This window comes from Theropithecus gelada, chromosome 2 (assembly GCF_003255815.1).
Source record: "Theropithecus gelada isolate Dixy chromosome 2, Tgel_1.0, whole genome shotgun sequence".
NCBI lineage: Eukaryota > Metazoa > Chordata > Mammalia > Primates > Cercopithecidae > Theropithecus > Theropithecus gelada.
The window spans coordinates 85,820,792-85,838,043 of record NC_037669.1 but is presented as its reverse complement, the minus strand read 5'-3'; the positions used below and the strand labels follow the sequence as shown (position 1 = coordinate 85,838,043).

Genomic DNA, 17,252 nt, shown 5'->3' with positions numbered 1-17,252 from the left:
ATTCAGATCTTGTGATGCTTGAGCGTGAAAGCGTTTTTTTAAATTCTTCTCATGTTCAGCGTTTTCCTCAATTGTTAAATTGTTAAAGCAGCCTTTAGCAAACTTATCTATATGTTGAATTTGTAAATATAGAAGAGAAAAAGTTTCTTTTCTCTGTTTTAACGGACAACACTGTTTCATAGTTTCATTTTGGAGATTATTTAGCTTTGGCTATTGTTTTAATCTTACCAGCCTTGCCTTATATAAATATAGAACAGAAATACTATATAGCGAGTGTTGCAGGAATTAATTGACCTGGTTTACCCATTTGCTTGACACTGCTCTTGAATGTACCCCATAAGTTGGCTTCCACCATTGCCACCATTCAACAAGATGTTGACAGTCTTCATTCTTGAACCATAGCTTTGTCAGCCATCCATAGGAGACCCATTTCATCTGCTGATGGTATTTCTATTCCTGCATAACAATTTAGGAGAAATCGAGTGGCTTTAAACATCTGCCATTTATTATCTTACAGTTCCATAGATTGGAAACCTAGGTGGGCTCTGCTGAATTCTGTGATCATCATTAGCACAAGGCTGAAATCAAGGTGTCATCTAGGTTAGCTCTTATCTGCATGCTCTGGGAAGAATACTCTTCCATGTTCATTCAAGTTGTTGGCTGATCTCAGTTCCTTGCAGCTGTAGGACTGAGGTTTCTATTTCTTTGTTGGCACTCAGTCCAGGGCATCTTGCAGCTCCTTCACGCTGCCCTCGTTCCTTTTGACACAGCCCCCATCCATCTTCAAAACAGTGCATTGAGTCCCTCTCAAGCTTCAGCTTTCTCTGATTTCCCTTTTTGTCACCCGTTGGAGAAAGCTCTCTGTTTTTAAGAGATTTGTTTTATGTATTATTTTTATATAAAATCAGGAACAGTAAGTTTCCAAGAGATGTTGGAAAGAGGCAGGAGGGCTGCATCTCATTTACATTTTTAGAAGGAATTATTTCTAAGTGACAGCTGGTGGTAACAGAATGACAGTGAACTGGAATTGAGAGATGAAGGTTCAAGCCCTGATTTTGGGACCATGTGTCTGGAGAGCAGTGGGCACATTTTCTGGGCCTTGATTTCACCACCTATAGAATGAGACAGCTGGACTCTTGGGGTCATACTGTTTTTCTTTTCTTTTCTTTCTTTTTTTTTTCTCTTGTTCATGTGCTCTCACTCTGCCTTCCCCTCAGAGACCTTGCTCATCAACCGTCCTCTGTTCCCTGCTGAGCCTGGATGCGGTCCTAGAATCCTTTTGACATGGCCCTCCGGGAAGTCACCACCAACCCACTGGAGTTGGCACAGGAGATGAAACCTGTGTGTCATCCCAAGGCTCGAAGGGCCTGTTTCATCCTAAATGCTGTGATTCTCGAAATGAGAAATTATCATCTTCTTTGGCCAAAAAGACATCTATAGAAGAGCCAGTTGGCCTTTCCTTTGCTTGTCATACAGACATCTGGGCAGTGGGTTCAGTTTTCAAGCCACAAATTGAGGTGTGCAGAAAAAGTCACTTTCTTCTAATCGAACTTAATTTCTAGTTTGAGCCCTTGTTCTGCCAAGTTGTTGAAGTGAAATCCATGGATTTGTGGTGCTCTCTCTGGCTCTCCCTGGAGTTGTATGCAGTTCCGAGGACGCACGTAGAGCCAAGGCATGGTGGTGGAGGGCCCCTGGTGCTCTGCTGTCACCTGTCAGTGATGGCGTCTATGGAGACACCCTTGCTCCCAGTCACCTTTGATTTTGTCTAGGAGAAACTGGGCTGTGCTAAGTAACAAATTCACCCCAAAAGCTCTGTAGCAAATATAAAAGTTACTTTGTTGCTTAGGCAAAGTCCCCAGTGGCTGGGGCAATTCTCCTGGGAGTTGTTTATAGAGATAGTGATCAGGGAGCTCGCTGTTTTCATCTTGTTTCAGTGTGAGGCTTCTAGACACCCAGACAGGGAAGAGAGGACTGGAAGTTTCTTGAGTGGCTCTTAGGTGCTGCGTCTGGATGAGACACTTACCTTCCCACATCCGTGGACTACAGCTGGACATGGGCCCCCCACCCCATGGCCACAAGGAAGCCGGTGTGTTGGGAGTGACACATTAGGTGGGCATTACCAGTCACTTCCACAGTTGATTCATTTTGAGCCACTTTGTTTTCTTCTACATTTCGCCTCACCTACTTCAAGGCTGGAGCAGGTTTGCTAGCTCTGTGTGCTTCATTCCAACTGCCTGCAGCCAATGAGAGAAGCTTTCCATTCTTCCTGGACCTTCTGGGCTTGGGAAAGCTGTGGGGCCGTCTATGGCTCTTTAGGCCACCTATTCCACATGCATGTCTTTAGCATCAAATGTGCTGGTTGTGGGAGGACCATGGGACCTTACTGGCTTCCTACCCTGCTTGGAGAACAGAAGGTACAGGTGATCCCTGTTTTCAGGTTCGTTAAACCTATCATGGGGTTCTCCTGTTGCCCTCCCAGGGATGGGTGATGAGGATGCAGGGCTCCTTCCCACAGATGCTTGTCTCAGACACAGCTGGGTCTGGCTCCTTGGCTTCCCCCGAGAACTCTTCCCGAGCCGTGTGCTTATGACATTGCTTCACTTTTGTGATATTGCTTCATTTTTGCAACATTGCTTCACTTCTGTCATATTTTATTCATCAGAAAGAAGGCGCCAGGTCTAACCCACACTCCTGAAAAGGGGATTGCACAGAGGCACAAAGACCTCTGGTGTTTCCAGTCTGGGTAGACTGTCTCTCACCACTGGGGCACTGGTGGGCACCTGTGAGCTGATGAGTGGGACCAAATGGCTCTGGCCACCTTGGACCCTATTCTTCCCAGGCTTTGTCTCTCCCCGAGCCCTGCGCTTGACATTAGAAGCCATGCCTTGGACCCCCTTGTTCTGAGTCCTGTCATGGGCCGTGAGGACAGGTTGTCACTGTTCTGGTGAGCAGATTGTCACTCGGCTCCAGCTGCACGTCCAGCTCTTCCCCTGTTTTCCTCATGGTAAATGCATCACTGGAGAAGGGAAGGCGGATTTATGCAGTTCCACGTGCCCGGTGCAAGGATATCGTTTGGTGAGGAAACTTGTTGGGAAATGTGTGAAGGCCCTGAATTTGTTCTTTCCTCTCATCCAGCTGTGCTTACTGGCTGGAGAGAAGGGTTTGGATTCATCTCCTTACTCTTGGCTGCTGGGCCCTTCTTCCTTTGTCGGCTGTTCAGAAGTGGGAAAATATATATATTTTTCTCCCTCTCCTTCGCTTTCTCTTTGTCTCTGTCTGTCTCTCATGCACACACCATCCATCCTCTGATCCCATTCTAGCTTCTCTGCTTTATTTCCCACTGATTGCTTTAATGCACCAATCACAGATAAACTAAATCATTTTCTGTTCCTTGCATTCTGGCTCTTGGGTGGTCCTAGTTAACCAGCTTTCGTAGGGCGACATTTCGCCTTTGGTGTGATTCACATTAAAGGTGAGACTTGGACACTGTCTGAAGTGCAGGCAGTTTACTCTGGCAGCACTCTTACAACACGGACAGCAGGAACAGGCTGGTGGCCAAACCCAAGGGCCAGATGACCACCCGACTGGGAGGGTCTCCATCTGGCGACCATTCTCGGAGTTTGAGGGATTCTTCCTCCTTTCTTACACCTGTACTCAGTCCAGGTCAGTTCCCAGGTATTTCTTTCATGGTGGGGCTTTAAGCTACTCTGGTAAGGGTGAGCGTTGTTTTAAGGTTTCTGAAAGTTGCATCTGTGCTAGATGGCCTTATTTCTAGGGCAACTAGGATTTTGGGGTCCAGTTGTCATAGAGACCCAGTAATCCCTGGGGGAGGGCTGGAAATCCCAGGTCAGGTTGCGTCATACTGCTAAGTGTGTAGGTCCTGTGAGATGTTTGAGTGGGTGTATGACTGTCATTAATCTTATAGCCATGGTATCTCTCATAGTATACTATAGTGTCTTTGTGTTAGTCTACTGGAAATGACCTTCTCTTATGACTCTAACATTTACCCCATTCTTTAAAAAAAAGTCAGCTATAAAGCAATATTTACAAACAGAAAACCTGCAAAATATACAAATATATATTTATCCATTTGTAGAATGATTTCTATGCATATAGATATGTATAAGGAATACGGAAATGTATAAAGTAGAAAGCAAAACCCCATAACTTTATTACCTGGCTGTAATCATTCTGATTCATTCTCATAGCTTATTTTTCTTTCTTTCATTTTCTTTTCTTTCTTGCAACTCTCTGATATGATGAGAGATCCTTGAGACCCACTTCAAGTGAAAGTCTCCTGAGACACCTTTTAATATAATTATTCCTAGCCAAAAGAGATGGTGTCTTTCTCAGTACCCCTAGAATGTTAGTGCTCCTGCTCATCACTGTGCGTTTGGGGTCACTGTATTAGTTATCTATTGTATTGCAAATTACCCCCAAAATTATCTGTTGTTGTATTGCAAAAGTTACTATTGCAAAATAGTGGCTTAAAACAGCAGCCATTTACTATCACACAGTTTCTCTGGGTCAGGAGTCTGTATCCAGCTTTACTAGGTCCTCTGTCCAGGATCTCTGACAGGCTGCACTCAAGGTGTCAGCAGACTGAAGTCTCACCTGAAGGCTTGGCTAGGAGGGGAACTGCATGCAGGCTCACGCATGGGCTGAGGGCTTCCAGGCCTTACTGGCTCCCTCAGACCTTTGCCACATGGGCCTCTCTGTTGAGCAACTCACTGCATGGCAGCTGGCTTCCAGCAGAGTGACCAGGGGAGACAGCAAGAGAACCTTTTTGTAATCTGATCTTGGAGGTGACATTGCTTCACTTCTGTTGTATTTTATTCATTCGGAAGAAGTCAGCAGGTCTAACCCACACTCATGGGAAGGGGGTTGCACAAAAGCATAAAGACCAGGAGGCAGGGATCACCGGGGTCCATCCAAGAAGTTGCCTGCCACAGACAATCCTGCTTATGAGCCTGCAGTGGACTGCATGCCATCTTGGGCAGAGCCCTGCCTTGTCTTTACATGTCTAATGAGATCGTGTATCTTGTGCCTGATGGGCACTCAGAAACCCACTTTGCTGTTCCCTCTTTGTCTCCCATAGCATGCACCCTCCTCTTGGCAGCCTCTGCCCCCGCCCACCTCTGTGCCTTTGCTGGATAAGTCATCTCACGCCTTCAGGTCTCAGGGTGTGCACCCCTCCCCTAGGCAGGGAGTACTTCTTGACCTCTTTTATGCCATCAACCACTTTGACAGTCTAAAACTTAGATTTCTTTCTTAGAAAAAAAATTCAAGTTCAAAAAAAAATTCAAAAAAAAAATTAAAAGGCATAGAATTATAAGGAAACTCGATTATAATGAAATACAATTATCAAAATATAAAAAACCCAGATTTGTGATATAATAATATACGTGCTTCTTTAGTAACACCTTAAATAGCAAGATATGCAGCAGTCTTAATTTCAAAATAGTGATGAGGATGAATGCTGTTTTGAGATACTGACAGGCACTAAAAAGTGATAGGAAAGTATCTGATTTCTTTTATTTTGAGATGAAGTCTCACTCTGTCACCCAGGCTGGAGTACAGTGGCATGATCTTGGCTCACTGCAACCTCCGCCTCCCGTGTTCAAGCAGTTCTCCTGCCTCAGCCTCCCAAGTAGCTGGGATTATAGGCGCCTGGCTAATTTTTATGTTTTTAGTAGAGATGAGGTTTCACCATGTTGGCCAGACTGGTCTTGAAATCCTGACCTCAGGTGATCTGCCTGCCTCGGCCTCCCCAAGTACTGGGACTATAGGTGTGAGCCACTGCGCCCAACTGGAAAGTATCTGATTTCTACTGGGGATAAAGTTGCAGGTTCTTTTAATACTAATTTTATTTAAAGTTGCAGGTTCTTTTAATACTGATTTTGTTTTTAAAAACTCAAAGTTCAAGGAAATACAACAATTCAGTGAAAGGTTATTAAAAATCAAGGTTGGGTTCTTTCTCTGACATCCTGAACCCCTGATTGAATGCCCCTGCCTGCAGGGATGGGTTGGCTGCCCACTGTACCCCTGAGCCCTCTACTCTCCCCAAATGAATGTGCCCTGGGCCCTCTCCCACCACCCCCTTGTTGAGGAGTGAACCGTCAGCAGGGTTCACACTGGAAAGATGAAGATGGGATGAGAGAGAAGAAAGAGCAGTTTGATAAGAAAATGAAGAAAGAGGCCAGATGCAGTGGCTCATGCCTGTAATCCCAGCCCTTTGAGAGGCTGAGACAGGCAGATCAGTGGAGACCAGGAGTTCAACACCAGCCTGGCCACCATGGCAAAACCCTGTCTCTACTAAAAAAACCCACAAAAACTAGCTGGGCGTCGTGGCACATGCCTGTAATCTCAGCTACTTGGGAGACTCAGGCAAGAGAATCGCTTGAACTTGGGAGGTGGGGGTCACAGTGAGCCAAGATCATACCACTGCACTCCAGCCTGGGCGAGAGAGCAAGACTCCATCTCAAAAAAAAAAAAAAAAAAAAAAAGGAAAAAAAAGAAAGAAAATGAAGAAAGAGAGAGCCATTAGAGAGAGTCCATGCTGATTGTGCAAGAGAAGTTTGGTATTTTGAGGCAGAAAAAGGAGGAATTGGGGAGGGGATGAGAGGAAGAAGCAGAGTGGCAGGGCTGGTGTGGGAGAGAGGATGGTAAAGTTGTTTTCCTGTGTGCGTTTCTTCCGGTTTAAGGTAAAGATCCAAATTGTTTATTTTCTGGCTACTCAACTGTTGTCTAAACCCATCTCTAGTCTAGAGCTACACCCTGAGGCAGCTTTCCTTGATCTAATTGCCCACCGATGACCAATGACGGATGACTGATGACTGTACACTGTGGTTGTTTATGTAGATGGGGGTTGATGAGCTATGGCCCACCGCAGGCATGCTGCTTCTTGTTGTACATCTCCAGTTTTCAAATTCAGGGCCTATCCTCCTTCAGATGCTGTATTACTGGGCCCTGGTCCATGGCATGGAGGTGGCACATAATGACACAGACCCAGTGTACCATCCTATCCTTCAGGCCTGGGCCAGAGAGGCCCCCACACGCTGCCCTGCAGGACTGGGCTGCTGCCATTCGCATGAACGTCTGCCCTTTCCTCCCTTTTTAAAATCCTCGCAGTGCCTATGTCCTGAATGATATTACCTAGGTTTTCTTCTAGGGTTTTTGTGGTTTTAGGTCTTATGTTTAAGTCTTTAATCCATATTGAGTTAATTTTTGTATATGGTATAAGGAAGGGGTCCAGTTTCAATTTTCTGCATATGGCTAACCAGTTTTCCCAATACCATTTATTAAATAGGGAATCCTTTCCCGGTTGCTTGTTTTTGTCAGGTTTATAAAAGATTAGATGGTTGTAGATGTGTGGTGTTATTTCTGAGGCCTCTGTTCTGTTCCATTGGTCTATATATCTGTTTTGGTACCAGTACCATGCTGTTTTGGTTTCTGTAGCCTTGTAGTATAGTTTGAAGTCAGGAAGTGTGATGCCTCCAGCTTTGTTCTTTTTGCTTAGGATTGCCTTGGCTCTACAGGCTTTTTTTGGTTCCATATGAAATTTAAAGTAGTTTTTTTCTAATTCTGTGAAGAAAGTCAATGGTAACTTGATGGGGATAGCATTGAATGTATAAATTACTTTGAGCAGTGTGGCCATTTTCACAATATTGATTCTTCCTATCCATGAGCATGGAATGTTTTTCCATTTGTTTGTGTCCCTTCTTATTTTCTTGAGCAGTGGTTTGTAGTTCTCCTTGAAGAGGTCCTTCACATCCCTTGTAAGTTGTATTCCTAGGTATTTTATTCTCTTTGTAGCAATTGTGAATGGGAGTTCACTCATGATTTGGCTGTCTATTATTGGTGTATAGGAATGCTTAAAACACCAAAAGCAATGGCAATAAAAGCCAAAATTGACAAAGGATCTAATTAAACTAAAGGAGCTGTTGCACAGCAAGAGAAACTGTCATCAGAGTGAACAGGCAACATACAGAACGGGAGAAAAATTTTGCATTCTATCCAGCTGACAAAGGGTAATATGTAGAATCTACAAGGAAGTTAAACAAATTTACAAGGAAAAAAAAAACCATCAAGTGGACAAAGGATATGAACAGACATTTCTCAAAAGAAGACATTTATGCAGTGCTAACAAACATATGAAAAAAAGCTCATCATCACTGTTCATTAGAGAAATGCAAGTCAAAACCACAATGTGATACCATCTCACACCAGTTAGAATGGTGATCATTAAAAAGTGAGGAAACAACAGGTGCTGGAGAGGATGTGGAGAAATAGGAATGCTTTTACACTGCTGGTGGGAGTGTAAATTAGTTCAACCATTGTGGAAGACAGTGTGGTGATTCCTCAAGGATCTAGAACCAGAAATACCATTTGACCCAGCCATCCCATTACTGGGTATGTACCCAAAGGATTATAAATCATGCTGCTATAAAGACATGTGCACACGTATGTTTATTGCAGCATAATTTACAATAGCAAAGACTTGGAACCAACCCAAATGTTCATCAGTAATAGACTGGATAAAAAAAATGTGGCACATATATACCGTGGAATACTATGCAGCCGTAAAAAAGGATGAGTTCATGTCCTTTGCAGGGACATGGATGAAGCTAGAAACCACCATTCTCAGCAAACTAACGCAGGAACTGAAAACCAAACACCGCATGTTCTTACTCATAAGTGAGGGTTGAACAATGAGAACACATGGATATAGGGAGGGGAACATCACACACTGGGGCCTGTTGGGGGTTAGGAGGCAAGGGGAGGGAGAGCATTAGGAGAAATACCTAATGTAGATGATGGGTTGATGGGTGCAGCAAACCACCATGGCACGTGTATACCTATGTAACAAACCTGCATGTTCTGCACATGTATTCCAGAACTTAAAGTGTATACACACACACATACACACACACACACATATATGTACATACACCACACACACAAAAATGCCAGTATTGATAGCCCAGCTACAGAACTGACAAGAATCAAATTAGCATTCTTTAATGTACACGGATCCTGCGACGATACCTAATTCACTGCTATAAATGGACTTGTTTCCTCAATTCCCCAAAGCTTTGCTGCGCCTTTGTGAGGCTGCAGCGATGGAGAGATTGGCTGTGTCACTTTGATGACTCATTTAATTCCCAGTTGCATGAGTGGAATACACAAGTCCAAGCAGGGGTGAGGTGCGGATTCTCACTAACGGATGGAAAGAATCGAAACATTGTGAGTGAATTCAGTGACACCTTTCTGCCACTCATGGCTGCAGGCAGGTGGGTAGCAGTGACCTTCACTGTGTGTGTGGGAGGAGGACCAAATGGGATGGCCCCACTAGAATGGATGCCCAAGGAGAGCTGAGTAATTTCCCTAGGGACTGAGGATTTATTAACTACTGGAATCCTGGCAAGCTCCCTGTCTGTCTCTCTCTGGTACTATGCTCTTCCCAGAGATGACCTTGGTTACGCTGAGACTGCACTTAGCTTGCACTTTGCAAATGGAGCTTTCACTGAAATGCCTTGTCTGCCTGTGGCACAGGAAGATTGGATTTTCAAGAACTTTCCATCTCTGTCTCCCTGTCTGTTACTGGAGAGCAGTATATAGTGCCAGCAGCCCTGGACCTACAGACATGAGTGTTTGAGCAGAGCTCTGGGTCAGTCCTGATAATTGAAACCAGTTTGAGTTCTAGCATCTTGTGCACAGAGCTCTCTCTGTCCTCAAAACGAGAATGGAGGGCCTTGTCTTGAGGGTTCAGGCTTTGAGTAGCTGCCTCAACCCCATGTGGTTGGTAGACTGTGATCGGTATAGGACATGAGGTGTTGGTTTCATTGTTGGTTTTGGTGTAGCCTGCATCATTTTTACATGAAGTAAAGGTTCCCTAAACTGCATTTTATACCCTGAGTTTTTAGCGGTAGAGGCAAGCCTAGGCTGGTTCCACCTGTGGAGAATTCCAGCAGTGATTTTTTTGATACAACTAGGCATAAGTGAAACCAACAAGGATGACTTGTTCATTCATTTAATATGTATTTATTAAGCACCTATGAGTCTTAGACCCAAGCTCTTTGCTGGTGGGGAGTAGGCAGAAACCCAAAAAAGTTCCTGTGTTCATTAAAGTTCTAATATAGTGTAGAGGGGACAGAAGTATGAGGGGCTAAACACTGTACTAAAAGAGGGAGAGTAAAGGAGTGTAGTCAGGGCAGGCCTCAGGAAGGAGGTGACACAAAAGCCTAGACTTGATTCTCCGCCACGGTTTGGAGCATGCCTGCCACGCAGCCTCATACAGTTTCCCCCTCGAGTTTAGCAATAACTACCCTCCCAGACCCTGTTCTGTCTTGTGCACGTTGATCTCTTGCCTTTGAGCCTTTGCATTGCTGTTCCCTCAGCATCGTTCATTCCCTCTTGCCATCACCTTTCTTAGCTAACGATTCCTCCTCCTTTTTGGGTCTCAGTTTAGGCATCCCTTCCTCTGGGAAATGCCTTTAATGCTCAAGTCTAGGATGGAGCCCACTCCTGGAAACTGCCCACACACTCTATACTTCCCTTGCTGTGCTGTTGAGCACGCTACTTTCTTGCTTTCTTCCTTTATGAGGCTGTGAACTCCCAGAGACCGAGGACTGTGGCTATTTTGTTCATTCCTCTGTCTCCAGCATCCACCCTAGAGGCTGGCACACTGGTTTGTGTTTATTGAATGGTTTCATGTGCAAATCAGTGCTGGCGGAGGCCCTGGCTCCTAAATAACCTGGAGTGGGGAGGAGGAGGGTAGCGCCATAGGGAAGTGTGGGAAGCGGACAGTGTCCACAGGTGATTCACTCATCTCCATTAGGCATAAGGCCATGTTGAGCAAAACAGTATCAGGAACAGGGCTCCTGCCCTCCCTTGCCACTTGGAAGCCATGATTTATGACACAGGAAGTCATCACTCTATTTTTATGTAGATTCTTGCTCATTTTATGACTCACTGTCTCTTCTACTGTGTATCCACATTGCCAAAAAACACAAGGCTACCTGCCTGTGTCAGAGCAGGTGGGAGCTGGGCATAGAGGCCTGGTAAACCCTCCTGGTGGCGTAGCGGATCATGAGGGGAGGAGGTGATGGGCTCTGAGGGGTGCAGGCAGACTCCAGAGCACACTCAAACATGGCAGCTCTGTAATGAGGTGATCCTTCATTCCTTAAACCGCTGAGCGAGAACTGTGCGAACAGATGTGTGCCCACCATGGTCACGTGGAACACCTCGGAGAGCCACAGAACGGCCAGTTGGTGTGGTTATGTTTTATTGATGTCTTCCTGCCTCTGCACATTCTTGCTGCGAATAAATAAATTATATTTTATTGTATAGAATTAAAGCTGAAAATGATACAGCTTAAACTCTGTATTCATGCAGAATGTTAGGAGGTGAGCTGGATCTGAATCAGTGGCATTTCCTAGCAGTTACGAATGGATGTTCAGTCTCTGTGGGTTTGATGTGACCAGTTGACAGGAGGTTCTACTGCATTGTACTGACAGGAGTTAACACTGCTCAGCAAATAGCACAGAGTGGAGGCTTCCTTATGTGTGCTAAAGCAAACTGTTCATTGCTCCCTCTCTCCCAGCGTTTATAATATTAAAAAGGGAGTTTATTGCTTAAGTGGTCTCAGCAAATCAAAGCATGACCAACCAGAGCAGTGATGACCACAAAGTATATACTGACATAGAAGGCTTTTCATCACATAATTTGTAAAAGGCACTTCTTCATAAAATGGTAAACATATGACAGAATTCCAATTTATTAAAATATATGTTCAACGTTGAGAAAAAAATATTAAGCTGGGGGTTTTGCGGGGTAGGTGGGAATGGAGAGTTGGTGGAATTGTCACTGAATTTTCTATTTCAAATATCTGTAATGTTTTTCAATGAATATTAAGTTTTGTAATAAATTAACATAGGTATATAGATGCTTTGGAATTGAATAAATATAAGCTTATGATGCCACTTTATAAGACTAAGTTGACATGCTAACAGGCCCTTGGATAGTAGCTATTAGCTAAACAACAAACCATTAGATGTGAAGAAAGATGTGTCAAGGTAGGGACATCAGAGTACTATGTGGATCATTCTGGCTCTCCAGCACCCTCATGAGTGGTTACATGTGCTTGTGGAGTTGAGGAATGGAAACTTAGAAGTCTTCATGTTACTATCATGTACATTTCTAGACATCTAGCCTGATCTAGGAAAAGAAGAGACTGTACTGAGTGATGTTACTGTCCTTGTGATTCTGAAGTCACCAGTCTATGTGCTGGGCTCTGGGTATGCAGTGAGCTTCATGAATTTACAGTGTGGTAAGACAACATTAAAGCAGATAAATATATTAAGTGTTTTACAAGTTGTGATAAGTATTATGAGAAAGAGCACAGGTTTCAATGTGAGAGAATAAAATATGTCACTTTCTCTAGGAATTAGCCCTCTAAGAAGAACATAAACTTTTAGTTTTGGCTTTTTTTTTTTTTTTGGTCATCAAATACAGTCATTATTATTATTTGAACCACAAACCCTATCATAGTAGTTAGCATTGTTTGTGCTTGTGAATAATAAAAGTCTGTTATCAATAGGAAGAAATACATGAGAAATAGGTCTTTATTCTTGAAGGTACATTTCGTTTTTGATGAAGCAGTTTTGTGCTTTACATGATCCTAAAAGAATTTTTACTTTAAAAACAAGAAAGAGAGATTGATTTGAGTTTTGAGCTAGCAGGACTTTGAAATGTGATTATAATTATAGGCTACAAATTGCAGAATTTTAGTGAGAAGTAATGTTGTCCAAAGAGAATTGATAGGGAAGGTGGTGTCAGTGAAGCAGAAAAGATGCCAGTCCTATTGTACCAAGTTCTACTTTCTGATCCTGGCAGGGACGCCAGCTGTGGACTGCCCTGGGGTAAAATCCCTCCCCTCTCTAGGGTCAGAACTCTTTTTCTAAATGGGAAGAAAGAGACTTTAAGGGTCCTCCCTCCATGGATATCTCATGATGCTGTGAAATGTTTTTGGTCACAGAATATAATGTGAAGTTGCATTTCTGTGCTCTTTTATCAAAATATTAAACATCAGAACAAGATATTTAATGGACAAATGTTTTGCGCTTAGATACCTAACAGTAAAAGCAGATAAAATTCTTCAGAAGTATTAACAACAAGAGGAGGAAATTGCTTTAGAGGCTTACTCTGTGTTTCTGGCTTTCATTGTAGAGTGATATTCTGGGGATGTGATGTAATCGGTGAGGTCAGAAAGCAAGTGCAATGTGTGTGTATGTGTGTAATTGCACAAGTTGGGATATATCACTGGTGAATCACATTCCCTTTGTCCACTCGAAACCTGATAATGACAGTGTTGTTCATGGCCTTCTGACACCAAAGGTGTTTCTCTGTGTAGACAGAGGAAGAGGCTGCTGATTTTTTTAAAACTACTACTCTGTCCCAGCACTTTGGAAGGCCAAGGAAGGTGAATCACTTGAGTTCAGGAGTTCGAGACCATCCTGGTCAACATGGTGAAACCCCATCTCTACTAAAAATACAAAAATTAGCCGAGTGTGTAGCATGTGCCTGTAGTCCCAGTTACTCAGGAGGCTGAGACACGAGAATTGTTTGAACCTGGGAGGAGGTTGCATTGAGCCGAGAATACACCACTGCACTCCAGCCTGGGTGACACAGTGAGACTCCATCTCAAAAAACAAAAAACAAAAAATAAAAACAAAACAAAACTACTACTCTGATATATGTACTCACATATTAAAACATTTTTCCCTCTTAAATGGTTAAAATATTTAAAATGGTACAATTAAGTTTTGTACTGATGTTAATCTTTTAGTTTTGTAGCTTAGTTTTAATTGTATATTTGTTATATTGTTAGTTTTGTATTTGTTACATTGACAAATACACCACAGTAACATACAATGTTAACTTTAGGAGAAGTTGGGTGAAGGGTATATGGGAACTCTATTCCCTTTGCGGCTTTTCTGTCAATCTGGAATTATTTCAAAATATATCTACTGAAGGAAAAATTTTATTAAAATGTCTTAATTTTAAGGATGATATCTAATGTACTCTGAGCAGTAAACATCTCTGTCTTGATGAACAGTGTGAGAATAAATGGTAAAAAATGAATTTTGTTGAAAGAGAGCTCCTTCGGTACCAGTACTTCTTAATAACAATAGTCATCAGATTACCTGCTGCAATAATTTTCTTAAAATTGGGATCAGAGTAGGATATTCATTGCAGCATTGTTTACAAGAATAAAAGATATTCTAAAATAAGGGATTGGCTAAATAAATGACACCCCTTCAGTGTCCTGGAATGCTGTAAAGCAATAACAATGATGGTGTCCAATATATTTGACATCCATAATGCTTTCGATATGTGGAAAAGTATGTCATAAAGGAGTATATAAATATGTAGCTACATACACAGGATGGATGGAAAACATCGTGGCAGGTTGCATACCAGAATACAAATTGTTGCTTGTAACTAGCTTGTGGGTTATGAGTGATCCTTATTTATGTTTTGCTTATGTCAGTTTCCTACTTTACCTATCATGAACAGGTATTACTTATTTAATAAAGAAAAAAATAAAAATTAGCATCCCCACCATCACCACACACATTTAAAAAGCAGTTACAGAAATCATTAATATCCTTTTTCTCAGATAGGCAATTAATATGGTATGTCCATATGTAAATATTGTCTAAATTTTTTCCCTTAAAAGTAACCCTTAAGGTTAGTTTTTCTGGAAATGCATCATCTTTTTACCTGCTCCTTTGATTTTCATTCATATTGCTGAAAGTGCAAATCACAGTTCTTCAGAACCTGTTGTCATTTTTGCTGTTGATGTTTTGTGGTACTGAGTTATCTGAGTCTGTAATCTTTTAAAAGAAAAGGTAAATGTTAATTACGATGGATTAGGAAAAAGTGTGCCTCTTTCCAGCAACACAAGAACACAGCCTGGCGGGAGCAGTTGGTTTTCTGAAACTTTTATTCATAATGTATGCTATCTATTTGATAAGGTTTAGTGATAGGCTTCTGACGTTGCCTAGAACCCAAACTGTGATCTTGGAGCAGGGGATGTCTGGTGGAGATAGTTACTCTGGGAATGAGAATGCTGAACAGATTCAAAGTGAAGTCTAGGGAAGGAACATTTACATTGATTCGCTCATTCATTCATTTATTCAACTATTGAGTAAATTTCTGTTAGGTGCTGGACACTGCTAAACATTGTGAAATGTAACACTTACAATCCAGTAAAGGAGATAGCATGCAGATATTTAATGGTAAGTAATTATTGACCAAAAAAATAAAGTTTAAAAACAGCATTAGTTTGATGGAAAGCCCAGAAACAAACCCTCACAAATCCAGTCAATTGATTTCCAGCAAGTGTGCCAAGACCTTTCGGTGGGGGAAAGAAAAATCTTTGCGACAAATGGTGTAGGGACAAATGCATAGCCACAGGCGAAAGAATGAAGTTGGACCCCTACCTCATACCATGCACAGAAATGAGTCAGAAAACTTAAATGTTAGACCAAAGGCCTAAATTTAAGGGCTAAAACTATAAAGCTCTTAGAAGAAAACATAGATGTCATATTTCATGACCTTGGATTTGGCAATGGATTCTTAGATATGATGGCAAAAGTATGAGGAATGAAATAAAAAATACATTGGACTTTATCAAAATTAAATTCTTTTGTGCTTTCAAGAACACTATCAAGAAAGTGAAAGGTAACCTAGAGAAAGGGAGAAAATCTTTTTAAATTATGTCTGATAAAAGACTTGTTTCTAGAATATATAAAAAACTCTTACAGCTCAATGATAAAAAGACAACACAATTTAAACATGAACAAAGGTTCTAAATAAACATATGTCTTCAAAGAAGATATACAATTGGCCAATAAGTGCATGAAAAAGTTCCTGAAATAATTTGCCTCAGGGACAGGTCAATTAAAGCCACAATGAGATAATAACACTTTACATCCGCTAGGATGACTGTAACCAAAAAGTCAGATACTAAGTGTTGGCAAGGATGTGGAGGAATCAGAACCCTCGTATGTTGTTGGTGTGAATGTAAAATGGTACAGCTGCTGTGGGAAACAGTTCAGTAGTTCTACAAAAAGTTAAATATAGAGTTACCGTCTGACCCAGCAATTTCATTCCTAGGTATGCACCCCAAAAGAACAGAAAGAGGAGACTCAAATAGAGACTGGCACAACAATGTTCCTAGCACGATTATTCACAATAGCCAAAGGTGGAAACAGCCCAAATGTCCATCCACAGACAAGGGAAGAAACAAAATGTGATATATGTATACAATGGAATTTTCAACCTTAAAAAGGAATGAATTTTTGATACATGCTACAACATGGATAAGCCTTGAAAACATAATGCAAAGTGAAATAAATCAGACACAAAAGGACAAACATTGTGTGATTCTACTTATATGAAGTACCTGGAATAGGCAAATTCATAGAGACAGAAAGTAGAATAGAGGTTACCAGGAACTGAGTGGAGGGGAGAATGGGGTATTATTTTTTTACTTTATTTTTTATTTCAGTAGGTTTTTGGGGAGCAGATGATGGTTGGTGACATGAATAATTTCTTTTCTTTTTTTCTTTTCTTTCTTTTTTTTTTTTTTTTTTAGACGGAGCCTCGCTGTGTCTCCCAGACTGGAGTGCAGTGGCGTGATCTCGGTTCACTGCAAGCTCCACCTCCCGGGTTCATGCCATTCTCCTGCCTCAGNTTTTTTTTTTTTTTTTTGAGACGGAGCCTCGCTGTGTCTCCCAGACTGGAGTGCAGTGGCGTGATCTCGGTTCACTGCAAGCTCCACCTCCCGGGTTCATGCCATTCTCCTGCCTCAGCCTCCCATGTAGCTGGGGCTACAGGTGCCTGCCACCACACCTGGCTAATTTTTTGTATTTTTAGTAGTAGAGATAGGGTTTCACCGTGTTAGCCAAGATGGTCTCGATCTCCTGACCTCGTGATCCGCCCACCTCGGCCTCCCAAAGTGCTGGGATTACAGGCGTGAGCCACCATGCCCAGCCAAATAATTTCTTTAGTGGTAATTTCTGAGAATTTGATGCACCCATCACCTGAACAGTATACACTGTACCCGATGTGTAGTCTTTTATCCCTCACCTACCTTACACCCATTCCCCGGAGTCCCCATAGTCCATTATATCATTCTTATGCCTTTGTGTCCTCATAACTTAGCTCCCATTTATGAGTGA

General features: G+C 42.3%; 1 protein-coding gene across 2 annotated transcripts in view; it reads left to right on the top strand.

Annotated features, from left to right (window-relative positions):
• Positions 1-17,252, top strand: part of CACNA2D3 (calcium voltage-gated channel auxiliary subunit alpha2delta 3) — a 930,450-nt gene that overhangs the window by 151,601 nt on the left and 761,597 nt on the right. The window lies entirely within an intron of this gene.